The sequence below is a fragment of the Chlorocebus sabaeus genome, chromosome 3 (assembly GCF_047675955.1).
Source record: "Chlorocebus sabaeus isolate Y175 chromosome 3, mChlSab1.0.hap1, whole genome shotgun sequence".
Taxonomy (NCBI): domain Eukaryota; kingdom Metazoa; phylum Chordata; class Mammalia; order Primates; family Cercopithecidae; genus Chlorocebus; species Chlorocebus sabaeus.
Window position 1 is genome coordinate 9,534,305 of NC_132906.1, and position 19,717 is coordinate 9,554,021.

General features: G+C 45.3%; 1 protein-coding gene and 1 pseudogene across 2 annotated transcripts in view; both read right to left on the reverse strand.

Annotated features, from left to right (window-relative positions):
* The window catches only part of HMGB1 (high mobility group box 1), a 154,982-nt gene that overhangs the window by 63,277 nt on the left and 71,988 nt on the right, over window positions 1–19,717 (reverse strand). The window lies entirely within an intron of this gene.
* On the reverse strand, window positions 10,299–15,295 carry LOC103214226 (pre-mRNA-splicing factor RBM22 pseudogene; annotated as a pseudogene).

Genomic DNA, 19,717 nt, shown 5'->3' on the forward strand with positions numbered 1-19,717 from the left:
TACCACCTGGTGCTGCATTTGGCATTTGTTTTTGTTGGGCCCTTTTTTTTTTTTTTTTTTTTGCTTTGAGATGGGGTCTCACTCTATTGCCCAGGCTGGAGTGCAGTGGTGCCATCTTGGCTCACTGCAGCCCCAACCTCCCGGACTCAAGCCGTCTTCCTGCTTCAGCTTCCTGTGTAGCTGGGACTACAGGAGAGTGTCACCATTCCCCTGCTATTTTTTTTTTTTTTTTTCAGATCTTTTGTAGAGAGGGTGTATATTAGTCCATTTTCACACTGCCATAAAGAACTGCTGGACACATATACACCATGGAATACTATGCAGCCATAGAAAGGGACGAGTTCATGTCCTTTGCAGGGACACGGATGAAGCTGGAAACCATCATTCTCAGCAAACTAACACAAGAACAGAAAACCAAACACCACATGCTCTCACTCGTAAGTGGGAGTTGAACGAGAACACATGGACACAGGGAGGGGAACATCATACACCAGGGCCTGTTAGGGGGTTGGGGACAAAGGGAGGGAGAGCATTAGGAGAAATACCTAATGTAGATGACGGGTTGAGGGGTGCAGCAAACCACCATGGCACGTGTATACCTATGTAACAAACCTGCACGTTCTGCACATGTATCCCAGAACTTAAAGTATATTTAAAAAAAAAAAAAAAGAAAGAAAAATAAAAAGAAAAAAAGAACTGCCCCAGACTGGGTGGACAGAGGTTTAATGGACTCACAGTTGAGCATGGCTTGGGAGACTTCAGGAAACTTACAATCATGGTGGATGGTGAAGGGGAAGCAAGGTGCCTTCTTCACAAGGTGGCAGGAGAGGGAATGAATGCAGGAGGAACTACCAAACTTATAAAACCATCAGGTCTCATGGGAACTCACTCACTACCATGAGAACAGCACGAGGAAATGGCCCCCGTGATTCAATTACCTCCACCTGGTCTCTCCCTTGACACGTGGGGATTACAATTCAAGATGAGATTTGGGTGGGGACACAAAGCCTAACCATATAATGGGGATATCGTCATGTTGCCCAGGCTGGTCTCAAGTTCCTGAGCTCAAGCGATCTGTCCACTTTGGTCTCCAAAAGTGCTGGGATTGCAGGCATGAGCCACTGAGCCCCGCCTGGCAATTTTTTTAAAAATTGGAAGGCAACATGCAACATTAAATAACCCACATCTAACAACTTTTACTTCTTTTTTTTTTGAGACAGGGTCTTGCTCTGATGCCCAGGCTGGAAGGCAGTGGCATGATCTCAGCTCACTGCAACCACCACCTTCCAGGTTCAAGCGATTCTCGTGCCTCAGTCTCCTGAGTAGCTGGGATTACAGGCATGCGCCACCATGTCTGGCTCATTTTTCTATTTTTAGTAGAGACGGGGTTTCACCATGTTGGCCAGGCTGGTCTCAAACTCCTGACCTCAAGTGATCCGCCTGCCTCGGCCTCCCAAAGTGCTGGGTTTATAGACGTGAGCCACTATGCCTGGCCGGAACACCTATTTTCTACCACAGACTTGTGAATTATTCATTATTTCTCTAACTCTATGAGATTGCATTTTTTATGCCCATTTTGCAGATGAGAGATGAAGGCTGAGAGACATTAACACAGAGAACAGTGAGACTGGTTCTAGCTGCGTATCATTTCACCTCTGAGTCTGAGGTTCTTCATCTAAACAGGGAGATCTGCAACCTCACGAGATAACCTAAAAAAATTTAAAATCAAAATAGGCATAATCACAGTGCCTACCTCACAGGGCTATAGGGACATGATGTCTACGAGGAGCCCGACAGTGCTTGGAACACAGCAAGACCTTGATATGGGGGACAGCAAGGCTGCCACCATGAGCCCTAGTTCTACCACCACTAAATGACTTGTCCCAAGACAACCAGAAAGGGGCCTCTGCCCTCTGTCACCAAAGCTCCCGCTTCCCTCCATACCACAGAGCCTTCCTGTGGGAGAGTCTGCGTGTCATCATTTCTCCTGCTGTCGTCCACAAGTGTTCTAATGATTTGGCAGCACTTGGCACTGTTTTGTCTCAGATCACAATCAGCCCGAGGTCCGTGCTCCATTAGGAATGTCTGCTGATTCCTAACCGCAGTGTTTTCCACACATCCTTCTGATGGCCTTTGGATTTGCATCCTGCAGCGACGCAGGCTCCTTGGCCAGGAGGAGCTCAAAGGGGCCGAGCCTGCCTTTTAACGAGTAGCATGGGCCATTCCCCACTGAGCCTCAAGAGTCCTCACAGAGCAGGGGCCACAGCGGCTGTGCCTCCGGTGCTGAGCCTTCTCTCTTCAGGGAGGCGGGCGAGAAAGCTGAGAAGGGGCAGTGGTCTCAGAAAAGGAACGGGACCTGCCTGGGGAGGCAGTTGCTGGGCCTAGGATTTAGGTCCGTAGTCTGTTTGCCAGAACTGAAGCTTCAGTTGGAAGAAACTTCAGGGAGAAGCTGGCTTGTCAGCGCACCAAGGAAGGAACCTCTCGGGGATGGTGGGCCCCCTGACCTTTGTCCCCACCCTGAGACTGCGGTGCAGCTCGGTGAGTAACACCCGAGGCTAGGGTGGTAGCTCCTATCTCTGAGACTCTTCCCACCTTCCTCAGATACTGGTGGTCCACAGTGGCCGGGGACTTGCTTCTATGAATGACATACGATTGCCTGTGTCTGTGCCACTACTTCCCCTGAGGAAGTGGGCTGTCACTTCCTCAGGGTCAGCATCACCACGACATCCAGCGCTGCCCTTAACTGCAGAAACGGAAGGCTCCGATACCGTGTGACATAAAAAGAGATGGAGAGGAGACGGGCAAGCTCACCTTTACTCAGCCCCAACCCCATGCCCAGCCCTGTGCTATGAAGTTATTATTAATAAATGTCCACAAGACTGGAAAGGAGTCTTATTCCTACTCCCAGAGAAGAGAATCAAAGCTTAAAAATAACCTTCCCAAGGTCATATGGCCAAATGTTTAGTGAAGTCAGGGTTCAAAGTCAAACTGAAAGACGTGTGCTCTTCCCCCAATAGTAGAATGCCTTCCATAGCCCCCCAGTCTACACCCTCCTGCTGCTCTGTTTTAAAATTGAAAATTTAAAAAGGCAAACCAGGTGTTATTTCAAAATTTTATTTAAAGTTGAGAACAACCATTTGAAGAGAGCTATCAGTGGATTTATGCACTCTGGTGACCCTAAATTGGAAGAAGCAGGCACTTTTACAGCAGCGCATCCTCGTGCGGTCTTAACAGCCTGACCCAGAGCAGGGAGCTCAGCGTGCTGCAGCGCCAGTGACCAGGCAACCCGTCTTCTGGGCTGTTTTCTATATACAGGTTTTGACTCAGGGCTCCCATCACCAGCAAAATGTGAACGTGAAATGTCTTTTTTCAGGTGGGGGATGAGGTGCATGATCTTGAGCCATTTACCTTCGTTCACGGCCAACAACCACCAACTGGGACCATCAGGGATGGGATGAAGGAGATTTGTACCACTCAGAAGGGATAACTGAAGGGGTTCCCAGCCCAGGGCCCTTCCCTTTTTAGGAACAGAAAGATCACTACTGTGGTGGGGGGAGGGTGAGATCATATTAACCCATAAAAGGACTGTGGTATTGCATTCCCTTGCTTTTGACTGAGTTTACACAAACTTGTGAGGTCATGCTTGTTACCTCTGGTTGACCAGATGCCTGCATATGCAGTTATATACATATTTGCTTGATTTTCTAAAAAGAGAATGAGTTAGTTGTGTATGTTGTGTGTTTGGAAGATAACATCTCAAGGCATGACATCCATTGAGAACAGCTGATAGGTTAAAAACGGAGAACTACTGGGACTTGGAAGCTGCGAAAGAATCGGGGAAACGTCCTCAACTGAAGTTTGCATAAGATTGAATTTTAGATGCCTTGGGTAGTCAGAAAGAATCACATCCTTTATAATTTGGTATTTCTGGATGGTGAAATGAAGAAACCAGTAAAGACATCCTAAATGACGGAAAAGGCAATGGTGTCTGTGAGTTTCTTCACCCACATCCCCATCGCAACGTGACCCTGCACAGTCTCTCTGCGTGCCCCCTTTAGTGACATTCCCTGCTCAGAGAGGTTTCACATCTGCCAAGGCCACTCATTCTGAAAGGGAGAAATAATGTGTATTGGAACAAACTTTATCACTGACATATGCGGGGTCACGGATGTCCTATGCACCAAGGACAACTAATGAGGCAAGAAGTAACTAAGCTATCACCAAAAAACTGTTTGCAAAGTTATCTGAATGTTCTTTCTACATTTAAGGCCCTGTCTACATTTTGCCACATTTTAAAGTTTCTTTATAGGTGTTTGAAACATGACCATTTCAAATTATGATTTTGAAATGAAGTTCCGTGAAATCCCTTAGGCATACGAGGCACTGCTGGGTGATGAACGCAAACTTGATTCACTTGTATTGGCTCCTCCAGATGCTGAGTCATTATGATGCCAGATTTCAGTGAGAAAAAATACACAAGAGAATACTGGACACGATTTCTATCGTTGTGAACAAAGGTGAATGGATAGATGGCCCATTTCAAACAGGCGAGGGATTCAGGAATGCTGAAACAGCAGCCGTACAGCTAACAGATTTCTATGCAAAAAAATATGCCACTATCCAACCTGTCTCCCACACACATCTTCTCTACTTTTTGTCAACATTCTGTCCAGGACCATGTTTCTAAGCATGTTATGTCCCCGCCACCATCTAACCAAACTCTAGGCCAGCCTTCCAATTGGATTTGCAGAATGTGCATAACATTTCCAAATGGATGGTGGCAATAAAGAAATGATGTCTTCAGTCATGATGAAAAAAATTCAAATTCAACAATGACACCCATTTTTTCACATACTGAATTGCCAAAGGGTTAAAAATAATAACAAATAAAAGCAGTAATAAGACAATCACATACAATACACGATACAGGTTGAGTAACCCTCATCTGAAAACCCCAAATCCAAAATTTTCTAAAATTTCTGAAACACTTGACTTCTTGTAATAGGTCACAAAAATTGCTAAGAATATTGCATAAAATTACTTTCAGCCTCCCTGTATAGTGTATATGAAGCATAAATGAATTTCATATTTAGATTTGGGTCCCACGCCCATGATATCTCATTATGTATACCCAAATATTCCAAAATCCTAAAAAATCTGAAGTCTGAAACATACCTGGTCCTAAGCATTTTGTGTAAAGAATATTCAACTTGTGCAGGTAAAAGTGTGTAGGGGAAAAGGATCTCATACATGTACTGCTGGGAATGTAAGTCAGTGCAACATGATAACAATTATCTACATGGATACCCTTTGACCAATACAAGTTCCCCTGTAGGAATTTATCTTACAGATCTGCTCACTGAAGTGTGCAAAGATATAAGTAGAAGAATATTTTTGGGGCTCTGCTAACAATAGTGAAAACTATGTCAATAAGGGAATGGTGAAATAAATTACACCTAACAAGGTAGAATATTACGCAGTTCTTAAAAAAGACGTAGTATATAAAAATCTCTGTTGTGGAAAGAAATTTTTTACATGCTTTGTGATATTTGTGCAACAAGAAAACAAGTGCAAGCTGGGTGTGGTGGCTCATGCCTGTAATCCTAGCATTTTGGGAGGTGGAGGCAGGCAGATTGCTTGAGCCCAGGAGTTCGAGACCAGCCTGGCCAACATAACAAAACCCTGTCTCTACAAAAAATATAAAATTTAGCTGGGTGTGCTGGCACATGTTTGTAATCCCAGTTACTCAGAAGGCTGAGGTGAGAGGGTCACCTGAGCCCAGAAGGTTAAGGCTGCAGTGAGCTGATATTGTGCCACTGCACTCCAGACTGGGCAAGAGTGAGACCCTGTCTCAAAAAACAAAACCCAAGTGCACACACACATTTGCATATGCAGAGAAGCTGTGAAGACCATAATGCCACTCTGGGTAGTGGGACTGAAAGGCATGGTGAAATTGGTGACTTTAAGGTTTTACTTTACTAACTGCGGATTTGTTTTTCATGTTTAGGATGAGCTTAAATTGCTACTATAATTTTCAAAATTAAAATGAATGATGGCATCCCCTGTGACAGGTGCCCCGAGCCTGCTGATTAAAGCTAATGAAGGAAAGGAGAACAAGGCCTCAACTAAAATAATGAGTCTATCAAGAATAAAAAAAGAGGGTATGTATTCGCACAGAAACCCTAGGCACAGTGGCTACTCATTGCTACAGGAATATTTAAAGATGTAGCGCACCCTTGCTGGAAGTGGAACTCTCCTAACCACCACCAACTACTCCGAACGGCTCTGCTAGGTAACACATGCATGTGTGTGTGTGTTTTCAGCGAAATTTTTTTTCCTGAATATGAAAGTCACACATGCTCATTATAAAATATTTTACAGCTGGGTGTGGTGGCTCACGCCTGTAATCTCAGCACTTTGGGAGGCCGAGATGGGCGGATCACCTGAGGTCAGAAGTTCAAGACCAGCCTGACCAAACATGGTGAAACCCTGTCTCTACTAAAAATACAAAAATTAGCTGGGCGTGGTGGTGGGCACCTGCAATCCCAACTACTCGGGAGGCTGAAGCAGGAGAATGGCTTGAACCCAGGAGGTAGAGGTTGCAGTGAGTTGAGATCGCACCATTGCACTCCAGTCTGGGCAACAGGGTGAGACTCCGTCTCAGAAACAATAAAAAATAAATAAAATAAATAATAAATAAATCAAACATCTTACAAAACAGAAATCTAAAGTCCTTCATGATTCTACTTCCCAAAGACAGCCACCTTTATGGTATTATAGTATTTCTTTAAGCATGTCCAATAATCAATATATTTTTTAAAAATCGGGCCAGGCGCAGTGGCTCACACCTGTAATCCTGGCACTTTGGGAGGCCAAGGCAAGCAGATCACAAGGTCAGGAGTTCGAGATCAGCCTAATCAACATGGTGAAACCCGTCTCTACTAAAAGTACAAAAATTAGCCGGGCATGGTGGCGGGCACCTGTAATCCCAGCTACTCAGGAGGCTGAAGCAGGAGAATTGCTTGAACCTGGGAGGCGGAGGTTGTCGTGAGCTGAGATCTCACCACTGCACTCCAGACTGGGTGACAGAGCAAGACTTTGTCTCAAAAAAAAAAAAAAAAAAAAAAAAAAAAAAAAAAAAATGGGATCAGGATTTTGCAACTTGTTTTTTTTCCACTCAGTAGTGAGGCAGATATCTTTCCATATAAGTAGACCTAGGTATACTTCATTCTTTTAAATAGCTCCACAGTATTCCATTATATTGCTATGTCATAATTAAAAATAAATCAATCCCTTATTTTTTCATATATATCTTTTGAGATGGTGTCTCACTCTGTTACCCAGGCTGGAGTGCAGCGGCGCAATCTCAGCTCACTGCAAGCTCTGCCTCCCAGGTTCAAGTGATTCTCCTGCCTCAACCTCCCGAGTAGCTGGGACTGGACTATAGGCATGCACCACCATGCCCAGCTAATTTTTATATTTTTAGTAGAGAGGGGGTTTCGCCATGTTGGCCAGGCTGGTCTCAAACTCCTGACCTCAAGTGATCCACCTGCCTCGGCCTCCCAAAGTGCTGGGATTACAGGGGTGAGCCACCATGCCCGCCCCTTATTAGATTTTTAGCCTCCTTCTAGATGTTTGGTTTTATAAGACTGCAATCAACCATCCATGTATGTGAATCTGTGCACATGAGTACTTCCACAGATGAGCTCCTAGAAGTAGAATACAGCTTGATTGGAGGTGACATATATTCTTTAAATCCTCGTGACAACCCTATGAAATAGGTATTATTTCCCCCACTTTTCCAGAAGAGGCAACAGAGTATCACAATGGCTTCATAACTTCACCTGTAAAGGGCTGAACTAAGCTTCAGACTCAGGTCCAGCTGAGCCCAAAACATCTATTTTTTCCACCGTGAGACCCACATTCACACGCAGCAGGGCAGACAGAAGGATTCAGCAGCAGTGGGCAGTGGGGCCAAGCAAAGGGCCCTCGAGCCGATGTGCAGGGAGGCATTGGCACTGGAGCCTGGGGACATCTATGCAACCACAGCCCAGAGACTTCAGTCTATTCTCCAATGTGGCTCAGTTAGGGCTTCCGGGGTTCTCATCTACAACAGAACCACAGAGCTTCCTCTGTATCTGTGTCTTTCCAACTTTGTTTTTTGTTGTTTTTGAGACAGACTCTCACTCTGTCACCCAGGCTGGAGTGCAGAGGTGTGATCTCGGGTCACTGCAACCTTCACCGTCTGGGTTCAAGCGATTCTCCTGCCTCAACCTCCCGAGTAGCTGGGATTACAGGTGTGCGCCATCAGGTCCAGCCAATTTTTGTATTTTTAGTGGAGACGGGGTTTCACCATGCTGGCCAGGCTGATCTCAAACTCCTGACCTCGAGTGATCCACCAGCCTCGGCCTAGGATGCTAGGATTACAGGTGTGAGCCACCATGCCCAACCCAAATTTTGGATTACATGACTCTCAGTAAGATGAATATTTGCCTTGTGACACAAGTATACGCATGTATAAAACTGAAACAGAAGTGTCATAAAATAATAATTCTATTTATTTTAGCTAATTGCGATGTATTATAAATTTTTCCCTTACATAATTAAAGCAAAAAATCCCCAATTTGAAAATTCTGTAGTAAATCCTGGTAAAGACTATCTTTTTTTTCCTCTAAGACGGAGTTTCATTCGTTGCCCAGGTTGGAGTGCAATGGTGCAATCTTGGCTCACCGCACCATCTGCCTCCCAGGTTCAAGCAATTCTCCTGCCTCAGCTTCCCAAGTAGCTGGGATTACAGGCATGCACCACCACACCCGGCAAATTTTGTATTTTTAGTGGAGACGGGGTTTCTCCATGTTGGTAAGGCTGGTCTCAAACTCCTGACCTCAGGTGATCCGCCCGCCTCGGCCTCCCAAAGTGCTGGGATTATAGGTGTGAGCCACTGCGCCCAGCCCTAAGACTATCTTTTATCTCCCCAGGTTGGTGAACATGTGAAAAAGATGATGGTCTAAATTCCTCATTCTGATTCAAGTTCCTTCCTGAGCTGGTCCCATTTCCCCTGCTCACTCAGCCAGTTCAGTCACACTCCATGGCCCAGGCCAAACTCAGTCTCGTCTCTCACTTTAGCCTCCCATGGCTCCCTTCTTTGGGGGAAAGCTCTGTTCTACAAAAATGGATGCTAGCACAATATAATACCCTTCATGTTGGACTCGTATAGCTTGATCATTAAAATGGTCATTTCTTTCCCCCACAAATATTTAAGGAGAAGCTTGTCAATTTTCCAAGGACTGCCCTTATAAATTTTTAAATATTCTTGTCATTCTTTTTGGAAGCACCTATTATGTTATCATCCTTATCTTACTCTTTTTTTCTATGTTGTTAATTAGTCTAACTCTAGCCTATGGTTCAAGCTGGTTTTTTTGTTTTTTGTTTTTGACACCATCTTGGCTCATTGCAACCTCCGCCTCTGGGTTCAAACGATTCTCCTGTCTCAGCCTCCTGAACAGCTGGGATTATGGGCTTGCGCCACCTCACCAGTTAACTTTTGTATTTTTAGTAGAGACGGGGTTTCACCATGTTGGCCAGGCTGGTCTTAAACTCCTGGCCTCAGGTGATCCGCCTGCCCTGGCCTCCCAAAGTCCTGGGATTACAGGTATGAGCCACCATACCTGGCCAGTTCAAGCTGTTTTCTAACATCACTTTCATAGGCTCCGTGACATTTTCCACCTTCTAGATTAGCATTTTCACTGTGCTATCCATTTGCTCTGCTTTAATGTTTACAGCACTGGAGAGACTGTTCAATGACTTACAGATGCTAAGAGGAGACAGATGCTTGAATGAGGACTAATTTCACAAGTCGGTATCAGATTATTTGTTAATCTTTTCTGCAGGGACTCTCATAATAAATCTTTGGATAAGGAGGGTCCTCTGTACAACCTTCCCCACTCAGCCTTTCTCTTTCTGCCCTATCATCGAATCGTAGCTTCTGTCTTGACAAGCCAGCCAGCAGCACTTGATGGAGTTCATCCAAAGCTGTGCTTTGCCAGCACTTTGAAAAGGAGGGAACTTCAGTGTTTGCTTAGTTCATTCTCAACTTTCTTAATTGTCAAGATTTGGAAGCAACAAAAATAGTTATCATGAGAATGAGAACTTCTGAAATTCAGTATTTTGGGGAAAAAATTGTGTGTGTGCATATGTATGTATTGATACTTTCTCTAGGCTGGAAAGATGATTGATGCTAGTAATTCACAAAAAAGGTAACATCTTTTCCTCCATGCTTCTCTTTACCATTTGAAATTCTGGAAGTTTCTAGGATGAATGGCTTCAATATGCTTATTATATCTTATCATTCCTCTTAATTGAATTAACGTGCACTTTTAAAAAACTGGCCGGGCACAGTGCCTCACACCTGTAATCCCAGCACTTTGGGAAGCTGAGGAGGGCAGATCATCCGAGGTCAGGAGTTCGAGACCAGCCTGGCCAACATGGCAAAACCTCATCTCTACTAAAAATACAAAAGTTAGCCAGGTGTGGTGCCACGTGCCTGTAATCCCAGCTACTTGGGAGGCTGAGGCAGGAGAATCACTTGAACCTGGGAGGTGGAGGTTGCAGGGAGGTGAGATTGCACCACTGCACTCCAGCCTGGGCAATGAGAGCAAAACTCTGTCTCAAGACAAAAACCGAAACAAAAATAAACCTATTTTCTGCTCACAATTAAGACGGGAATATAGGCAAAAGCTACGCAACACACTCAAATAATCTAAGTCCATTTTTGTAATTGTTACCAATAACGTAACTCATAAAATGGAAGCACGTTTTAAATTTGATTTTCTTACCCTGTACACTACAGAACTAGATAAAAAACTCAAGTGCACTTAAAGGTTTCCTTCAGAAGGGACAGAAAAATGTTTTACTTTCTCAAATTAAATAGAAGTTACTGCAACAAATAATTCTCACTGTGTTGCAGATGAAACAATTATTTTTCTCCTCAGTGTTTTTAAAATTATCAAAATAACATATATGCCTAGTACATAAAACATAATATTGACTTCCTATCATACGGTATTAGGATTCAGACCTTTTTCTAACATTTTCCTCACGATGCAATATACTTCTCCCCTCCTCCTCCTCCTCCTAATTTCCCACTATGTGTATTTTTAAAAATTAATTTTGTTTTTGAACTGGAGTTCAGTGGTGCAATCTCGGTTCACCGCAAGCTCCGTCTTCTGGGTTCAAGTGATTTTCCGGCTTCAGCCTCCAGAGTAGCTGGGACTACAGGCACACGCCAACACACCCGGCTAATGTTTGTATTTTCAGTGGAGACGGGGTTTCACCACGTTGACCAGGCTGGTCTCGAACTCCTGACCTCAGGTGATCTGCCTGCCTCAGCCTCCTAAAAGTGCTGGGATTACAGGCATGAGCTACCATGCCTGGCCTAAAAATTAAATCAACATTTATATTATTCAACACCTGTGTAAATATTTTTCACTGTAGTGGACACTCATTGCATTTCCTTTCTTGGACATCTTTTTGTTTTCTGGTAGCTAGTAATTATCTTTTCTATTTCCATTTGCTTAGCTCTCTAGGTTCCTATTACTATTTGTCACCATACTCTCCAACAGAACTTTAAAACTCCTCTCATACCACTTGGGCTACTGACTTCTTGGCAGCATCCTCGGTCCTGCTCCACGGGGCCTGGATTCATCTCCAAGCCCGCAGGTCTACAGCTGCTTCCAACCATCATTTTGGAAATTCTCTTCCCTTCTTTTCTGTTCCCTGGGTCCTCTGTCTTCCCTGTTCTTATTTTTGTGATGTCCTCTAGAAACTTCCTGAGAAAGGATGCACAGGGAGAAAATTTTTTGAAACTATGTTTTACGAAATGTCTTTATTTTACCTTCTCACTTGATTGACAGTTTGGACATAATTTCCCCTTAGCATGTTATAGGCATTTCTCCATCGTTGTTTACTTCTCAGTAATACTTTTAAGAAGTCTTAAGTTATTCTGTCTTGATCCTTTTATCTCCCCACCATCACCCAGCCCCAACCAAAGCTGTTTGAATCTCCTCTTTATCCCCATAAATTTCACTATGGTGTGTTTTGATATGGAACTTAGAAAAACGTTAAGTTTTTACTGAAGTATAACATACAGAAAAGCACAAATCATTTTACAAAATGAAAAAACATTTTGTGCAATTAATACCTAGATTAAGAAACAATGCTACCAAAAGCCACTATCTGTCCCTTGTGAGAACCACTATTGTAATTTCCAGTACTGTAGATCAGTTTGCCTGTGTTTGAATTTTTATAGAAATGAAATCATTATATGTTTTTTTTTTTTTTTTTTTTTTTTTTTTTTTTGAGACGGAGTCTTGCTCTGTTGCCCAGGCTGGAGTGCAGTGGCGCAATCTCGGCTCACTGCAAGCTCCACCTCCCAGGTTCACGCCATTCTCCTGCCTCAGCCTCTCGAGTAGCTGGGACTATAGGGACCCACCACCACGCCTGGCTAATTTTTTGTATTTTTAGTAGAGACAGGGTTTCACCATGTTAGCCAGGATGGTCTTGATCTCCTGACCTCGTGATCCACCCGCCTCGGCCTCCCAAAGTGCTGGGATTACAGGCATGAGCCACTGTGACCAGCCGTTATTTTTAAAAAATATGTACTCTTTTGCTCCTGGTCTCTTTCATTCACCATTAATTTTGTCTGATTCACCCAGGTCGCTGCATGTGGTGGCAATTCATTCACTCTTGTTCCACTATATATATATAATTGATGTATCCAGTTTTAATGAGGATGGACTTGTGACTATTTCCATTTCAGGGATACTAGAGACAGGGCTGTATAAACGTTTGTGTACATGCCTCTGCTGAACAGATGTAGTTCTGTTGGATGGCATAAAACATTTTTCATTTTCAATCTGAATTCTTTCTTCAGTATGGTGAAAATTGCTGGAATTACTTCTTTCATGATTTCTCCCTTCTCTTTTTTAAAATTTAGTTTTTAACACAACATCAAGTTTCCTTTATCATCTATAATACAGTTATACCCAAACTTTCTAAGACCACCCTGCCCAGAGCAGGAAATTCCAACGAGCCCCTGAAGACACACAAAGGTGAATGTGGAAGATCATAGTTCCAGCTGAGGTCACAAGTCTTCCACTCAAATGCTCCATGCTCTGCATTTCCATTTGTTAAAGAAAGCATCGTACAGGACGTTGTTGAAAATAATTTCATCCCAGACACCAGGTTTTTTCAGTAATACACAGCTCCATGAAATTTGTGTTTCCATCCAACTGATAGGAATACAAAGTAATTTTTATTTTTTTATTTTATTTTATTTTTTGGTGATATAGAGAAGCACAACTATCAGTCAGATTCCTTTAGTGATAGAGAAGAGGAGAGGAAAGAAAGCATTTGGGCTTTGCGGGCAGCTGGTTTCTACTTGTCTGAGGGTGTGACATCAAAAGAGTTAAATCACCCTGACACACGGCAGTGAGTAGTACTAGCATTTTTTTCTTTCTTTTTTTTTTTAAAAAAAAGATGATACAAAGAAAAATACCCCCATGGACATAAAAATGGCCCAAAGGTGTTTTGTTTTGTTTTGTTTTATTTGAGATAGAGTGTCGTTCTGTCACCCAGGCTGGAGTGCAACGGCATGATCTCAGCTCACTGCAACCTCCACCTCCTGGGTTCAAGAGATTCTCCTGCCTCAGCCTCCCCAGTAGCTGGGATTACAGGCATTTGCCACCATGCCCAGCTACTTTTTGTGTTTTTAGTAGAGATGGGGTTTCACCATGTTGGCCCAGCTGGCCTCGAATTCCTGACCTTAAGTGATCCACCCGCCTCAGCCTCCCGAAGTGCTGGGATTACAGGCGTGAGCCACGGAGCCCAGCCGGCCCAAAAGTCTTTTACTGAAGATCAATTCTCCCCTGCCTGCCCCCACCGAGAAGGTACAAAATGAACGTGTAATTCAGATGGCAGCTCCATTGGGCGTTCCAATTCACCCAGTCACTTATTCCCACAGAGGTGAGCGGAACAGGCACTAGGTTTTATTAGTCATACTGTATTTGTAACCAGATGTGTCCTCAGCAGCTTATTTGAAGGCCACTGATTCTTTGATTACGTGTAGAGAAGCATGGCTGTCGTTCACCGACTGTCCATATCTGAGCATATTCAGCTACCATGGAAACTACAAAGGAAGGAAAAATATATTTACTCCAAAACTCATTTACTGGGATTTTTAAGTGCCCTTTCTTCCACAGAGCCCCAGAGTAGTGCTAATGTGCTGGGGGCTACTGTGTTTTCCAGCACGAGCTCCCATCCTCTGAGGGTCCTGAGAAGGACTGGTCCTGGAGTCTTCATGAAAGGAATGAGGTGGTCTCATTGGGTGGAACACGTGTGGCCCCAAATCTGACGGTATGGGGAGTAGTGGGGGTGGCAGGGCAATGTTCACCACAGTGGTGGAGGATCACTTAGGGGTAGGCTGAAGTAGCTGGCTGCTGCATCCTCTGCTGCAACAGGAGGAAGAGCTCATGGCAGTCCTGGGAAAGGCTCTAGCTTGATCCCAGAGTACGTGGTTCCGTCCTTCTTTTTCTTTTCCTCTGGCTGCTTGAGATCTTCTTGATTTCATGTTGAGTCTCTGGCCATTACAATCAACTTATTAAAGGACTTCTCAGCAGCCATGTCTGCAGCCTGCCTTGTGGAAAACTGGGTGAAAGCACCCTGCTGTTTTTGCATTAGAGTGATCGTCAATCTCTCCAAACTGGTAGAAATGATTTCTCTGATCTGTTTCACCCACACCATCTACCTCTGATGTCGTGAGAGTCTCATCCTCTGGTGGGTCCAGATGAGGCATGGTTGAAGTCTGCTTTGGAAGCTTCTCTGCTACAGGGTCATTGATTCCATAATATGAATCTTCAACATTTTGATCAGCAAGGGGATCGTCCAGATCTGTAGGCTTCTTGTGTCTGTAGGGATGCTTCTCTTTTCTCTGACACTCTCCTTTCACCCAGCAGGAGCAAATGTGAGGCTGATTCCTTTGATAGCAGGGTATGGTCCAGGCCAGTTTGAGCAGCACGACACTGGGGGATGTGTCTTTCTCCAGCATGCTAATTGGATGTGTTCCATCAGAGTCTCAGATCTCTCTCCATATTCTGTGTGTAGAACCCTCGGCTGACATCTGACTTTGGCACATTACTTTCAAAAGACAATGCTGTGTCATGAACCTGGATGTGCAGGCCACACTCTAGGTCTAAGAGGCAGGTCTGACATTCTTCAATTTAATGCAGATTTGGCCCATTTTAGTTTTTTTTTTTTTTTTTTTGAGACAGAGTTTCGCTCTTGTTGCCCAAGCTGGAGTGCAATGGCATGATCTCAGCTCACCGCCACGTCTGCCTCCCGGGTTCAAGTGATTCTCCTGCCTCAGCCTCCTGAGTAGATGCAATTACAGGCATGCGCCACCACGCTCAGCTAATTTTGTATTGTTAGTAGAGATGGGGTTTCTCCATGTTGGTCAGGTTGGTCTCGAACTCCTGACCTCAGGTGATCCGCCTGCCTTGGCCTCCCAAAGTGCTGGGATTACAGGCGTGAGCCACCGCGCCCAGCCTAGTCTTCTTTAAAAAAGCATGTCTACCCCAGGGCACCAGTGAAACACTGGGAATGGCCTGGCACAGAGGTTGCATTCCTTCTTGTATGTTGTTTTCTCTTTTGGGGGTGTGTGTTTCTTTTATTTCTTGATACAACACATAAATGGATCAAAAAGTATGTCTATCTAGAAAAATGTACTTCTTCCAGAAATGAAAAACAAGTTTCAATGAGTTTAGATTTCCTGGCATTTTACTCCTAACCCTAAGAGTTAAATTTATTGTCCACTTACATGCCCATGTTTCTGACCCAAGCTAAGGGGCTGGAAAATGAAACTCAGAGCTAGGTGTGGTGGCACAAGCCTTTAATCCCAGCTACTCAGGAGGGTGAGGCAGGGGGATCACTTGAGTCCAGAAGTTCAAATCCAGCATGGGCAATGTAGCGAGACTCCATCTCTAAAATTAAAAATCAGAACAGTCTCATGTAAATATGGGAAGTCTTAGCATTGATGAAACCTAAGATTTCCTGGAAATAAGTGGGAAGCCTCTAATCCTACCTGGATAGTGCTTTTCTGGGGGATTTTTCAGCACAGGTCTAAATTTCACAAAACACCGTCAAAAACTGGGCCACGCAGTATCACAGGCATGGCAGTAGGTCTGAAGGCTGGATTCAGGGGCCATGTAAATAACAGGAAAAGCAAATCAAGGACCAGATGCTGAGACTTCCCCTTGAGTTCCACATTGGAGAGAACAAGGAGTTGACCCCTACGTGGTCTTCCGCTTCTTGGCAAACGGTTGCCCAACTACATCTTGTGCTTCAGCTGCCTTTTGTTTGAAGAACTTTGTGTTCTGGGCACTCTCTTGGCCCCATGTTGGGTAGAAGGTGGTGGTGTCTCAATCCCCACCATGGGTGTATTTGGTATAACCAGAGTGCCCGAAGTTCTTGCATGACTTTAGGAAGATGGCTTTGCTGAAATGATCCTCCAGGGTGGGGGCACTGAAAGCTCTTTTGTATATTTCTCATATTTGCCCTGAATGGCTTTGCTGGTAATGACCTTGCCATACGCCTGAAGCTCAGCTTGCTGCTCTTCCTCAGCCAGGTTTCCCAGGTGCTCAATTTCTGCTTCCTCCTTCTCAAGCTCTTCTTCCTCGTCCCTGTCCCCTTGTTCGTTTTAGCTTCTGAACTTTCCATGCCTCCTGCTCCTCTTGGTGTTAAGCGCATCCAGAGTAGTGCGGCCCCGCCTGCTCTCCGCCGGCTCTTCCTTGGTCTCCTGCAGTCTGGAGGCAGCACCATGCGTCCTCAGCGTGCCTTTTGCCTCCTGCAACGGCTCCTTCTGGTCCAATGCTTCAGCCTCAGGTTCTGAACTGTCACTTGGCCCTTCTTCCCAGTGAGGGCCTGCATCAGGCAAGACTCCGTCTCATCCTCACTGTCTGTGGACTCTCCATACTCAGAACTGCTCTGAGCTCCCCAGGACGCCACTCCTCACCCCCCGCCCCGTGCCTCCCACCTTCCTGTCTCCTCTCCTGTGCTCCCTGACACACGGTGCTGCACTGCCGCTCCATCTCCTTATCCTCGGTTTCTTCCTTTTCTTCACTGACATCTGCTCATTCCAGGCGCGAGGCACCTCCTTCTCTTCTGAAGCCACCTGCTTCTATCACTCCAGGCTCCACTGTTTTCAAATGCCAGCCAATCTCTCTTCCTCTTGTCATTCACCTGGTCCTGAAAATGCCAAAGCCTGGCTGGCTGGATGAGCCCTCCTCCTGTTCTCAGGCTCTGCCTCCTGTTCCTTGGGCTTCCCAATGAATGAAAATTCTTCATCTGCCTCATCGGAGGACTCCACAGGCGCACGGTCTGGCCTTCTGGACACACAATGTTGGACCCTGGACCTTCACTTCCTCTGTGGAAGCCTCCCGTCTCTCACTGTAATGCAGGATGGCCCCAGTGCAGATTCAATGGGTGATTGCTTCATGAGTGCCCTTGGGACTGACAAGTTGATGGGTGGCGACTCCCAAAACGGACTGATTCCAAACTGAACACCTACAAATGTCAATGGACAGAAAAATTCCTCTCCGCCAAGGTGCGCGGGGCGCTGCTATGTGGCTGATCCCTTCCCGTGCCGCTTGACTTTAATCATTCAGCTATGTGGGTTTTCTCCCAGGCACATTTGGCACAGATGGGAAGTCCACACACATCCTCTAGGCTCTGCCTGTTCCAAGCGTTTTTATTTTTTTGTTTTTGTTTGTTTTTAAGACAGAGTCTTGCTCTGTTGCTCAGGCTAGAGGGCAGTGGCGTGATCTCAGCTCACTGCAACCTCCGCCTCCCAGGTTCAAGCGATTTTCATGCCTCAGCCTCTAGAGTAGCTGGGATTACAGACATGCACCACCATGCCTGGCTACTTTTTGTATTTTTAGTAGAGATGGGGTTTCACCATGTTGGCCAGGCTGGTCGCAAACTCCCAACCTCAGGTGATCTGCCCATCTCGGCCTCCCAAAGTGCTGGGATGGACAGGCGTGAGCCACCGCACCCGGCTTGTTCCAGGTGTTAAAACCCAGAGAGGTCACCATCTTGAGAGCGTCTGAGGTGGGAAGTGGGACTCTCCGAGTCCTGGTGTATTCCCCTGTAAAGGAGGAGAACTTACATATCACCCACCTGATCAAATCAGTCCCGTCCAGGAAGTACTCCTGTTGATTAATTTAAGGACTTGAGACTTCACATCAACCAAATCCCTTCAGGGCAGCACCTGAACTAGCTTTGTTTGGATACCAGGGAGAGGGTGAGTCTGATTTCAACTAGGGCACGGATGCTAAAAGGTTCTGGGCTCTGAAGCCCCAACTGCAAAATAAGTCTTGTCAAGTCTCTACAAATGCACACCCATGATTTCTGATTTATTTCCCTAACTTATTGAGAGTTTACAGTCAAACAGCAATGTCCAAAACCCCAGCCTCTATAAAACTACCTGAAATTAGCATTTTCCTTCAATCTGGAATCAAAATAATTCAGGCATGAAGGGTCTTTCCCATGGACCACAGCAACAGCATCCTTAAAGCAGCTCTGCTTATATTGTCCTTGGTATTCGGATCAAACCTCCATTCAGAGCTTTACTGGTCTGAGATTTTCTTTCTGGGGACAGGCATCTGGAATGGTGGCACTCAACTCTCGGCTAGATGTGTCTGCACCCACACCTGCAGGTGACTGCCATGTGAGCAGATTACCTACTCTGGCAGGTCCCAGCGATGTCTCTCTGCCTGGGATTGAACACGCAAGTCAGAGGTTCTGAGCCAACCACTCCCCACCTCAGAATGTCCACTTCTGCCCCAAAAGTGAGATAGTGGGAGCCCTCCAGTGATCCACTGGCCTTCATCTCTGTTCCTAGCCACAGCTCCTCAAGCCCTAGGAACGGCCAGATCAATAAAGGTATCTTGCTTTGCTAATGAGATGACTAATCGCTGGGGATCTCTAGGTGGCTTCAGGATGGACACTGGCACCAGAAAGACCAAGGCAAGATTGGAGGGTTAGAATGTCAGCCTCACTCCCCCTACCTCCGGGGAGGGAAGAGGTGCTGAAGGTTGAGTTGATCAGCAATAGGCGATGATGTAGTCAATCATGCCTATGTAATGATGCTTCCATAAAGCCCTCAGAGGACTGGGTTTGCAGAGCTTCCAGATAGCTGCAAATGTGGAGGTTCCTGGAATGTGGTGACCCTGGAAAGGGCATGGAGGCTCTGCACCCTTCCCCCATACCTGGCCCTATGCATCTTTCCCATCTGTTCCTCTGTATCCACTATAATAAATAGGTCAACATAAGTAAAGTGTTTCCCTGAGCTCTGTAAGCTGCTCTGTCAAATCAGTTGAACCTGAGGAGAAAGTGGTGGGAACACCGATTTGTAGCCGGTGGGTCAGAAGAATAGGTAATCACTTAAAGATTTACCTCCATTTTTATTCCCAAGCTTTCTCTGCAACTGCGGGGCCCAATCCAGGGCAGGCGGAGAACTGGCGCTTACTGTGCTCTGCTGGAATTCAGGTGAGTCAGGAGGCGCCTGAATGTAGAAACGTGTTCCTCCGATCTTTTATATAGCCTCTGATCTTGTTTTAGGCTGCAATATCTTCTCTCTTTAAAAAACTATTTTTTTTTTCTTATG